Below are 12,317 nucleotides of genomic sequence, written 5' to 3'. Positions count from 1 at the left end.
TCAGAACACAGCCCATAGCAGGCTGATGTGTTCCACTGTAATTGCTTTTCAATGAAATTGGTCACCTGAAAGTAAAAGCTTTAGTGCAATGTTGTCCTCTGTGTGTTAATTTTAACAAAGAAAAAAGCAGACCTGTGTGGAAACAGTGAGCGAAAGCTACAATGGATTTTTCATCCGTTATTATTATTATGACCTTGGTTTTTGTTCCTCTTCTTAAATGTATGAAAGGAAATTATTGGGAGAAAAAGATCTTGTTTAAGAACTTTGGACCTTGTTCCAAGAGTATTGAAGCAAAAATCATGCAGCATTAGCCAATTAGGGGGAGAAGCTGTGGAGGGAACTATTTAAAAAAAGGAAACTCTAAATCCAAACAAAATTTCCATTTAAATGGAAAGAATTTGCAGAGCTGCAGCAGAGGCTGCAGATGATATTTGTTTTCACTTGTATGGAAGAAATTTCTCTCCATCTACCCCATCAATTCCTTTCAAAAGTATAAGTGAGCAGCAACACCACCAGCTGGAAGTTCCCCTCAAAGTTACTCGCTGTTCCTTTATTGTCGCTGAGTCAAAATTCTGGAATTCCCTCCCTAAAAGCACTGTGGGTGTACCTACGCCACATGGATTGCAGCGGTTCAAGAAAGCAGCTCACCACTACCCTCTCAAGGGCAATTAGGGATGGGCAATACATGCTGGCCCAGCTCGTGAAGCCCACATCCTGTGAACGAATAAAAAAAAATTGAATTGGGCAAAAACAGAGAGTGCATGAAGCAAATAGACATGTTTATATTTCAGATGGCAGACATTGCAATGGAATCAGAAAAAAGGCAAGGGGTTGTAAACATACCTCAACTGTGGTTCAGTGATAGCACAGCTGCTTTTGAATCAGAGGCTATTTGTTCAAGCTCCCTTCCAGAGGCTTGAGGCTATCCCTCTCTCCAGTGCAGTGCTGAGGGAGTGCATCACTGATGAAGCAGTTTCTTGGATGGGACATTAATCTGAGGCCCTGTCTGCCCTCTCAGGTGGATGTAAAATATCCCATAGCATCACTTGAAAGTAGAGGAGTTTCTCCTTGGTGTGCTGGCCAATATTTATCCCTCAACCAACTAAAACTGATTATCGTTATCTTTTTGCTTTTTGTGGGATCTTGCTGTGTGAAATTTGGGCTTTAGCTGGATCTCTGTCTCTTTATTTTAAATTTAAAAATGTTGGCGGAGGTGGAGGGCAGGAGATTCTTGCATTTTCTCCTCCCTCCTCACCCATGTGGGACACTTTGCAGAAGAAGATGCAGGATAAATAAAATGATGTTACTTAGCAGAAATTCCATCACTTCTGTTCCCAGTGCAAAATACACTTGCATGATCCTGGAATCTATTATGGAGACCCGAGCCTACTATGCCTGGTTCCTAATGTCAACTGATTTCAGAGTAATCAACTGCCGCTAGGAAATTGGCAACTGTGAATTGCAGCACCTCTTAAACAGGAATCAACGATCCTTGCCTGGGATGCCTTCCTCCAAGGAGCAGCAATGTTCTACTTCCTGGTGCCTTCCAGGGCTGCTTTCTTGGACACTAGAAACGGCTCTGGTGCTCACTGCTTTCGTGCAAATGAGCCTAATCCCAGAAACTGGGTCGAGAAGCAGGGCTGGACATTGGCTCCAGAATTTCAGGCTTTTTTTTTGTTTTTGATGTTTTGAGTTCCTTCTGCTCAGTTCTGTACAAAGATTTACTAAAAGCTCTTTACTCTCGAATTAGATGTTGCCTCCTCTGTTCAGTGATTTGATGTGTTAAACTTAAGGCAAATAAAATCAAAATAAACTTAGAATATTTGGAATTGATTTTAGGTGTTTATTTTGGCTGCATGGAAATATGACAGCAATAAAGCTAATCCTGGAACAGTTGAAATGAGCCATTTTGTGAAACATCCTTGTTAGCTGTAACACCACGTTAATTTTTCTAGAAATCTTTGTTCCGACACCCAGTAATCGAGTGTAATTTGTTGAGGGAATTAAAGTGTGTTTTTCTCCAATAAACTATTTTACTGGTTTATGAAATTATGCTACCTGAAACATGGCTTTAAAGTAAACTTGGGCTGGGATTTTCCGTGCCTGCTGGAGTTGGGCATATTCGGTGGCGTGAGCAGACAATGTGGCACGATTGGTTTCATGACGGTGTGAAACCAGTTTGCGATTGTCATCAGCCCATCGATGGCAGGCTGGGTTCTCTGCCATTGGACGTCGGAAACCTCATTGTAATACGTCAGCTTATCATTATTAGGTCTGCCCGCTGGAATTTTTCCCCCCCCACCCCTGCTGGATCGTCCGCCCATGTCGGCAGGAAAGAACACCGGTGTAGAACACCTCTTGACAACTGTGACGTGCAGAAGCCGGGAAATACCGGCCAGGACTTTGATCACATCGTGGACATCCAAGAAACAGAAGATGCTGGAGCTCGATACAATTGGCACACTGGAGGAATGTCCATGGTGTGCTGGGTGGATTCTCATGGACTCTGCTGCGAAGCAGCTCATGGAAGTTGGAGAGTCATCATTCATGCTCACATTGGGTCATGGTTAAGGGGGTGGGAGAGGAAGGGCTAGGATTGGCTGGGAGAGGAAGAGGTGTCTGGAGGTGAGGTTGGTGGCGGGGGGGGGGGAATGAAGGTGTCAGGATGAGGTGAGGTTGGGGAGGGAATGAAAGTATCAGGATGGGGTGAGGTTGGGAAGGGGGAATGAATGTGTCGAGGGGAAGCTGGGATGGAGAACTTGGGGGGTGAGGATGGGGTAATGAGGAGAGAAGGCTACAATCGGGGAGATAGGTGTAAGGAAGGTGCAAGGGAAGGAGTGCGGAGGAGCGAGGGTGTCCGAGGGATGAAGGGGTGCAGAGTGAGAAGGGTTCTGGCAGGGCAAAAGGGGTGCGAAGGGGTTACAGGGAGGAAGGGTGAGGGCAGAGAGGGGAGGGTGTCGGGGGGGGGAAGGGGTACAGAGAGGGGAGAGAATAAGGGGTGAAGGAAGGAGTCAGAGAGGTGGTAGGAGTAAAGCTGGAGGAAGAAGTGAGGCTGAAGGAAGAAATGCGACTGGAGGAAAAGGCAAGGCTGGAGGAAGAGGTAAGCCTGGAGAGGGAGGGACTAAGGGTGATGGAAGAGGTAAGGGGGAAAGAAGGAGTCAGCAAGGGGGAGGGACTAAGTCGGGGGGGAGTCTGGGGGAGTGGGACGACTAGGGGGGGATGGGGTTCCAGTGGGGAAGGGGTGCAAAGGTGGAAGGGTTGCGGAGGGGGGTGGATGTGCAGGTGAATGTGCATGGGATGGGTTGGATAGGTCCATGTCTGCCGCCTGGGGAGTGAACTAAGGGTGGGCGTGGTATGGAGGAAGGGTGAGAATGACTGAGGGTGGAGTGAGACGACACGGTGGGAAGGTGAGGGTTCGATGGTAGTGATAGAAGGGATGGCAAGGGTGTTTGGTGGAGACCCGAAGGCAGACACGGACCCTGGATGTGGGAAGGAGGAGGTTGGGGAGGTGAATGTGAATAGGGGTGGGATTTTTGGGAAGGAAGGGAACGTACACGTTCACCTGGACATCCCTGAAGGAAAAGGGTTGTGGCTGGTAGGTAGCGTAGGGGACATGGAAGGTGATGCCGGTAGGGGGGAGGGGGCCGGGGTTCAACAGTGATGGGGGAAGTGAAATGGGTGACCAGAGGGTAAAAGATGGGGGAGCGCATAATGCATTGAAACCAGACCACGCTTGCTAAATTGAAAGTGAAATGAGAGTCGTGGTGGGTGAGATCATGTGCTGCACGGGAACCTGATCAGCGGATGGGTGAAGGTTCAGGTCAGCTCAGATGGATAACTGAAATCGAGCCCCAGCAGACAGCATTGAAAATGATCAGGACATCGAGATGACTGTGAAACGTGAAGGATCCGTGTGCATTGGAGTGTGCTTGCACAAGGCTCTGTAAAGCACACACACACACTCACCTTTCCCTCCAGAATCACTTGTGAGCCAGCTGCTCCCTCTGTGGTGATGGGGCTTCCACGCTACTTATTTCCATCTCTTCACTGGAGGAGGAATCCTCTTGGCTGCAGATAAGGACATGGATGGAGTGAGGGACTGGTTGGCTGAGGATGTTGGTCCCTTGGCAGACTTCCCTGTGAACCAAAGTAGAGATAAATAGTGCATGGCAGCAGAGTCAAAAGCAGGAGAGAGAGCACTCACAGTTGCATTGAAGGAGGGATGATGTGGTGCAGGATCCTCGGGTGGGGATCACCATCACCTCAGGCAGGGTCCACGTCCTCACCAGTCAGCACGATGGCACGATCTTCATAGTGAGCGAGGGGCCTAATGTAGGCCATTCAATCACCAGTCTGGGACCTCCCCCTGCTGATGTGAGCAGGCTTCTCCTGCATCAAAATGGATGGAGAGAGTGTGAGCAGGACACATGTCACTGCGTGAAACGGAGTCATGGACAGGAACGATGGTGTGAGCGCGAGAGGATATGAGCCTGATGGAGATGTGAGGGTGTGTGTGAGAGTTAGTGGTGTTGTCCCTTGAGGTGTGAGATCCCTGTGGATGTGTGATGGGTTTGTGAGTGTGTGAGTTGAGAGTGATAAGAAGATTGAGTTACCCTGGTGGAACGGATGAGACCTTTCACCCTGTACTGGTACTGTCCTCTTTCACAGGGCATTGGCACTGACCACCACCTCCCAAGCCTGGTTGGTAACGCCGCTGCCCATCCTGTGGCCAGAGCAGGGGTGGAGGGCATCGCGACAAGCCTCCAAAAGGTGTCCCAGTGACGTGTTGTTAAATCTGGGTGCTGCAGTCTTCTTATCTTTCGTGGACATCTTCCTTGCAGTAGTTGTAGCCTAGGAGCACTGAGATGTGTGTGTGCAGGTGGACTTTAAATATGCTGCCCAGCATGATGAAGCGGCGAGGTGATGACGGACAGGCAAATGAGACCCTGCCCACCATCAAAACGGTGAATTTCCTGGGAATGCATAAATAATGTGGCGGGATTGGGACAATATGGAGTGAAAACCCGCCACTGCGGCCAGCAGGTAAAACATCGTTTTACCCTCCCGCTACCGCACTTAGTGCAAATCTGGGACGATTCCACCCTTGGCCTTTTTTGATTACAATGACCTGAATGTAAATTAAGTCACATTCAACAGCAACTTTTATTTGTACAGCGCTTTCACAGGTCTTGGAAAGGGAGGGGACGTTTAAGAAATATAATTAGCATTGGTTACTGGTTTATTTGTGGTTGTGAACTGGATTAATTTGTGTCATTCCATCACCTCTCCATTTAGTGACTTAAATTATCATTACAGTAAATAATCACACACAAATACAGAAGATTACACTCAGGACTTGGCTGTAAGAGTATGTAGTATAATTAGAAGAGACTTGAGATCCACACAGGGGATGATTCAGCCATGTGTTTTTCATGTCAAAACCTGAAAAACTATGAATTACTTGTGCAGAACTATAAAAGACAAATAAAAATGTTTTACATTATTACTTGTATACTAAGAACTTATAATATTATGGTTATTTGTAATGTTATGATTCTTATTGAGACTGATAACTTTTAAAAAGAGAAAAGAATTTCCCATTGACTGACTCAAAGGATTACGTAACATAACCTTATGTTTTAACCGTTTTACTGCAACAGACAAACTAAAAATCAACATTGACTGAACGTTATTTAGTAGGCAACTCAATACACTAAAGAATGGAAAAGGTGTTTCTAATTAACTTCCTAACATAACGGGAAACTCCAAGGCACATTTATGCATTACAGCACACATAGCCTTGTATTTGAAATCCCAAATGTTTCCTGGTAATTCAGCCAGTTCTCTTCTCCCTAACCCATCCATGATGAATCTTCCAGTGTCCCCTTCACTCAATCCCTCAGTCTGACTGACTCTAAGAGGCTAAATCTATAAGCAACAAGAACAGCTGCCTTCTACTTTGTGTTCAGGCATTAAAATGTGAACCTTACTTTCAATAGGTTTCAACCAGGGCCTCTGCTTCTATGGCAACCAGGTCACATGGATTGTCTCCAGGTGGACTTTATATGAGGTCACATGCCCCTCTCTACTACTCCATTTTACCTTAAATTAAAGGAGACAGTTTTGAACTAGAGACAAGCCCCTGTGACCTGGTTGCCATAGAAACATATTATGGGGCCTCACAGGGTATGCTTGGAGGTGGGGAAAGGAAAATTTGGTAGGAGTGCAGGGGGTAGAGTCTCTATTCCCTTCCTGCGGCTGCTGGCATTTTGCCAGCAACAGAGAAGGCCAAGGACAAAGGCGTATTTCCTGGGAATGCATAAATGATGTGGCGGGATTGCTATGATATGGTGTGAAAACCCGCTATTGTGGCCAGCAAGTAAAATGTTGTCTCACCCGCCTGCTACTGCACTTAATGCAAATCTGGGACAATTCCATCCTTGGTCAGCCAAAAAACATTTTCTCCACCACCATTTTCAGTATTTTTATATCTGTTAAAGAGAAATATTCAAAGAAAATGACAAAAGGAAACCATTTTTTTTCAATATCCCGATGATTTTTCTCCAGGGTTGCACAACTGATGCCCACTTAAGAACCTCTTTCTGTTGCCACTGGTATTTTACCAGCACTTTGCCACATGGAAAGATTGCCAGATATACCCTGGTGGCCTCTTTGTGGGCTCACAGCAAGGGGCACGGTGTGGATTGCCTGACTGGTCACCCTGTGGCCTATGGGAGGACTGCGCTAGCAGCAAGTGCAAAGCTCTCGGTAACCCCTCTCCCACCCTCATGAACCAACCCCACTCCCTTACTTAGGCCTGACTGAATGGCCCTGGGGAGTCTATCCCAATTCACCTGGATTCTGGGGCCTCCTCCATGGTTGCTGCTGCTGCCTGGTTGCAGTCCCAGCAGTGGCTACCGGTCCCAGTATTTGAAAATAGGGACGTGAGTATGCACAGAATTTGTCAGGTCTATGGTCAGCCAATTAATATTTTAAAGGGGCAATGTGTTGCAAATGGAATTTTTGTGTAAACTTCAGATTTCAAATCTTGAAAACACCAAAGTTACTGAAAGCAGGAAAGAAAGTTCTAACACCTTCCAAATAATTGGTTTTACTTTTCTTTGAAGCTCCCTAGTTTACCATACTCTCAAAAGTGTGTAAATGTCGTCCTGTAAAATGTAATTAATAGAAATTTCGGCGAGAGCAATTTTTCTAGGAAGTGAACTATGGTCTAAGCCAGGCCGATACAGAACGTAAGAAGCTAAATAAATTGCTATTATATTACACGTGTATTGCTAATTAACATAGAGATACATAGCAATATAGCAGATGAGGTTCAAGAGTTTTTTTCCACTGCACAACAACCCTTGATAAAGACAGAAACAAAAACAAAAATAGCTGGAAAAACTCAGCAGGCCTGACAGCATCTGTGGAGCATCTCCGGACATGATAAAGACAGGTTGGTCCACACGGACTAAGTTGGCAACCAGATTTTTAGTCATAAACACATAAGTTTGATCAGCATTTTGTTCATATTTTTTCTCTTATGATTTTATTCTCCAGCTTTCCCTCTAGCAGAGAAAGGAGAGGCCAAAATTTCTCAGTTCCGATCTACTGGCAGCAATGTAGCAGAGTAGTCACTTGTGACCTCTGCACCTGACATTTGTGACCCTGTTGTGACCCTGCTGGAGAATTTGGAGTTGGACCAGGGTCACAAAATTTGAAATTAACGATAGGTCCAGAGAATAGCCCCAAATAAACTTCCTGCCAGTTAGGACACGAGGTAGGTTTGCTTCTAGTATTATGTAGTTCTCTCCTGTAATCAGCCACTAGAAAATGTGTAGGAGATGGCGAGTTTTGCTTTAGACCATCCTGAGAGATGCTTACTCTCTGATCAAACTTAGCAGTAAAGTTGTATTCATCAGGGAGTTCTGTGTTCTCATAAGCAGCCAAGTTGTTTACACAACCCACTCGATGTGAGGCTGGCTTCCCTACTACAGGCATTAGTTTGATGAGATTCTAGTATTCCTGTTTACACCAAGGAAGCCAGCTGTGGTGGTGATAAGACTACATAAAGAGGTGAGGGAGATAAAATAAGCTTGTGTTTTAAGTAGCATTTCCATTGCCATAGAAACAACTAAGCTGCTGAGGTACAGACACTGTGGTCAAACTATTTGAGTAATCATCATGATGTCCCATCAGAGTTTCTGTAACTCATGCAGGGGGTATCAACTGTAGAGGTATTATGCTGATCTGATGGCAAATACCCGATATTAGTGACATATACCATGATATATACTGATATCAGTGATATATTAGTTAATGATAGGATCAGAATTTTGAACCTTAATGACAAATAAACCACTTGATATTACTCGAGAGTCTTAACTTAGTTTCTTTGTTAATTATCGTTATAAAAATTATTGGTTAAGCATATCATATATTTTTAATGCAAATATAGTTGCCTGGGATTTCCTTGTGAGTTCTCCAGCCTGAAGGCAAGACATTGTCATGTATTCCATTTTGCTAGCGTTTCTGCTGATCTTCCATTAAAGTTAAGGCAGAGACTGAGTGAAGGTGATAGAAATTTTGTAATTTTAAGACTTCTCGAGTAAAATATTTTTCATCAGGACAGCATCAGTATAATTTATTTCCTGCTAGTAAGCAACTGCCATTTTTATATTCTAAAAATTGCTGAGGTTGTGCTGTTAACCCTGTCAATATTATCATTCAAATATACACATCATTTTCCCAAATGAATGGTTTAAATTTGGATTGTGAAGCCACAAAGATCGGTGGTGGGACGCCCTCGACGATCATCCCACCTTTATATAATTTACGTTCAGCAGGCGGATGAACCAGACGATAATGGATAGCGGGCGGAATTTTGGCAGATCAAAGCAGCACCATATTTAATGAGTAGTCAGAAGCCCTCATACAGGCGGAGAGGGCACTGGAAGGAAGGGGTGCTGAGCAAGGGAAGCTGTGCAGGAATGGTTGGAGTGAGAGGAAGGGTGGTTCCATGGTTTGGTGACGCCTCCCTGGAGATGTTCATGCAGCCGGTGAGGAAATGTTGAGGTGCTCTTCCCAGGAGGAAGAGACCAGCAAGTCTCACAAAGAAAGCAGGATTGGAGGTGGTCTAGGAAGCCTGGGAGTGGTTGCAGACATATGGTATACATTTCAATGACCTGGTATAGTCTGGCAAGGTGAGTGGCATTCATATTAGAAAAATTAATGTGACACTGTCTCCTCAGATGGCAGATCCTCCTCAACCATAACTCCAGGCCCACATGAGTATGTTCAAATCTGTGGATATGATGCGTGGTTTAGAAAGGGTGGCACCAGGTTTTGAGCATGGCACAGGCCTGCATGAGGAGATATTGGAGGCAGTGACAGCTATAGCCTCACCCTGGAGGATTGAGGAAGGGCCCAGTGCTGCTCAGCTTCCCACCGATGGCGAACCTCGGGGGTCAATCAATCTGATTGGCCATCAGGGACTGGCTGTGCCTGAGGGGTGGAAGTCCCACTCTCACTTTGCTAAGGCTGCCCTCAGTGTATTATCACTGTGGGACGGCCCATTTTAACATTGGTGAGATGCTGAGCGACCTTTCGACTGGGGATTGGGGAGGTGAGGGTGGTTGTGTGGGGGGAGGAATACATCCTCCCTTAAAATTCATTCTTAGTATTTTTATTTTGACTATTTTTATCTTGAGTTAACTGAAAAAGCCTTGGAAAGGAACACATTTTCTACATGCTTGCTGAGCCTATGGTGTTTTGATTGTCCTCCTGGTCTTTGAATGCCATTTACTGGCAGTATTGTTACATGAGGAAACAAATCAATTAAATGAACCAGTTATTAGTCAAGTGAGAAACTTAAAATGTGGTGAATAAAGCAGCTTCTGAGGGAGCCACTTAAAGAACTCATAAGGGCTCATTTCCAAAACAGAAGGACTAGGCTGAGCAGGAAGGTGCAATTAGGGAGTTATTATAAAGTTACATGAACCATTTGAGCAAAGATGGTGAACAAGGTAAGTAATAGAAGCTAAAAATATGAAGATTTAACATGGACTGTACAGAAATTGAATTTCAGGTTTGAAGTAAAGTTGCATTTGCTGGCATAACAATCAAACACAGAGACCAAAACAAATAATCCAAGGAAAGCTTGTTGTAGTGAACAAATGTAAAATGGGAGAGTTATTCTATTGTAATTTTACATACTTTGAAATCCCAAATACCTGCATTGTTAACTATTCTATATTAATGACATGGTAAATTGTTAACCTTTTTTTCTACAGCGTTCATTTTTAATAGTTTTTAGTTGTTTCGACAATATCTTATTTGTGGTTGTGTTACTGCAGAATATGAAATCAAAATATCTTGTCCATTTTATCATAAAAGTGTAAAGACCAATCACATTTATGGGTGAATTTCCATGGGGTTTCTCCCATTCACTTGGCCTAATGTTATGATCCCCTGATGAGGTTATCACTGTACAAACCTGATCCCAGGGTGGAACCCAGCTTAATAGATCCTAACTTTTATTTGTTTGTTTAGATACATGGAGAATAGCTACTGAACAGAGTTACTGGAGTCAGCTAATGCACTTTTAACAAAAGCATAAAGCATTTATTAACCAAGAAAATATGAACTTTATTACGATACTCCTTTACCTACAACTATACCTTTACAGATATATACAGATTTGTAAGGATAACACAAGTTACTAAAGCTATCTTATACTCTAATGTTCACAGTAAGTACACAGTCCATGTAAACCAATTGGCAACCTGTGGTCAGACACACCACTCTGTGAAACCAAGTGACAGATGCCATCTCAAACAGACACTATGGATCTCTCCTCAAGTTCCTCCCAAAAATGCTTGTCACACTGTGAGCCAACCAGTCTCACTGAATTCCATCTTTTACATGAGGGTTTCTTGTCTCCAGTCTCCAAGAACTTGCTTTGGAACCTTCCTCCAAACCGACGCTTTCTCCCAGGCACCTTCTGCAAAGGTTCAGCTGCAGGGTTTTGAACTCTCCTTCCAATGTTCCTCTTCCATGGATCGTGCATGCATTCAAGCTGTCTTCCACGCACTCTCTCTCACCGGCTCAGCCGACACCACTGTTTCACATGTCCATAGCAAAGAGCCTCAGATCTTCAGTTGTCTTTATGGACCTCCTTGCCTCTTCTCAAGCCTTTATCCCATTAAACTTGAAGCTTTAAACTTGAAGCTTGGAGCCTTTCTTTGCCCCACACTTTTAACTTCACTTAACAGGACCTTCTCCCAGGCTCCTGTCTTTCCTTTGACTAGAAGGTCTTTTTGGGTCTTTCTCCTGTTCCATTCCTCTGGATTTTGGGGTCTTTTCTTTTAGTTTGGGACTGGTTATTTGTCCTCATTGCTCCAGCCTCTCCTGGCAGTTACTTTTAACCAACTTTACCTTGGAACTGGCTACCTGGGCCTCCTAGGCTGCTTCTGACTGGCAGCTGTCTTCAAGAATTGTTGAACTCCAACAGTTTCCAAATCAAAACCGCTGTCTCTAGCTTTTCTGTGTGTGTGTCTGTGGGAGGGACCTGCCTCCCTGGACCCCTGTTGCTAGGCACCAGCATTGTGGGCAGGCGGCGGTGGTACGGCCAATGACGACCTGGCGGCCTGTTTAAAAGAGCTCCTGCAGCCTTGCAGAGGCTATCAAACATGGTCAGCAGAATGGCTCTCCAGAGCACTGCTGGTGAGCAGGCCAGGCAGGAGGGTAGGGCAGGGGGGCACTGTGCCCCTCGATTTTCAGATGATTTGCCTTGCTGCCCTCCTCGAGGAGGTGGCAACACTGTGGGAGGTCCTCGTACCCCAGGGATGGGAGGAGAAAGCCCACCCCCCACATGACCAAACATGCCTGGAAGGAGGTGGTGGAGATAGTGAGCTCCCATGATGTGGTGCGGCGCACCTGGGTTCAGTGCCGCAAGCGTTTCAACGACCTCTTGCACTCGCAAAGGGTGGGTACCACATTGGCATTGGTCACTTAACCCAGCAGGTAGACTTTCCCCCCTGGCGCCTCCCCGCCCCCCCAACTCTGAGTGTAGTTATTGCATTGAATCATTGACGACATGTGTCCCTTGCTGGGTGGGCCAGCAGATATTGCCCATGCCTAGGTCACCCTGAGAGGGCGGTGATGAGGTGGGTTCTGCTCCCGCAGCATGTGGTACACTGAGATCCACATGGCTGTTTTGGGAGCAACCGGGAGGAGCTGCACCTAGGCGCAGTGCTGGAACTGCAAAACATGTCAAAGTCAGGGTGCTAGCATTCTGGGAGGGGAACTTCCAG

The sequence above is a fragment of the Carcharodon carcharias genome, chromosome 20, assembly GCF_017639515.1.
Source record: "Carcharodon carcharias isolate sCarCar2 chromosome 20, sCarCar2.pri, whole genome shotgun sequence".
NCBI lineage: Eukaryota > Metazoa > Chordata > Chondrichthyes > Lamniformes > Lamnidae > Carcharodon > Carcharodon carcharias.
This window is presented reverse-complemented; position numbering follows the sequence as displayed.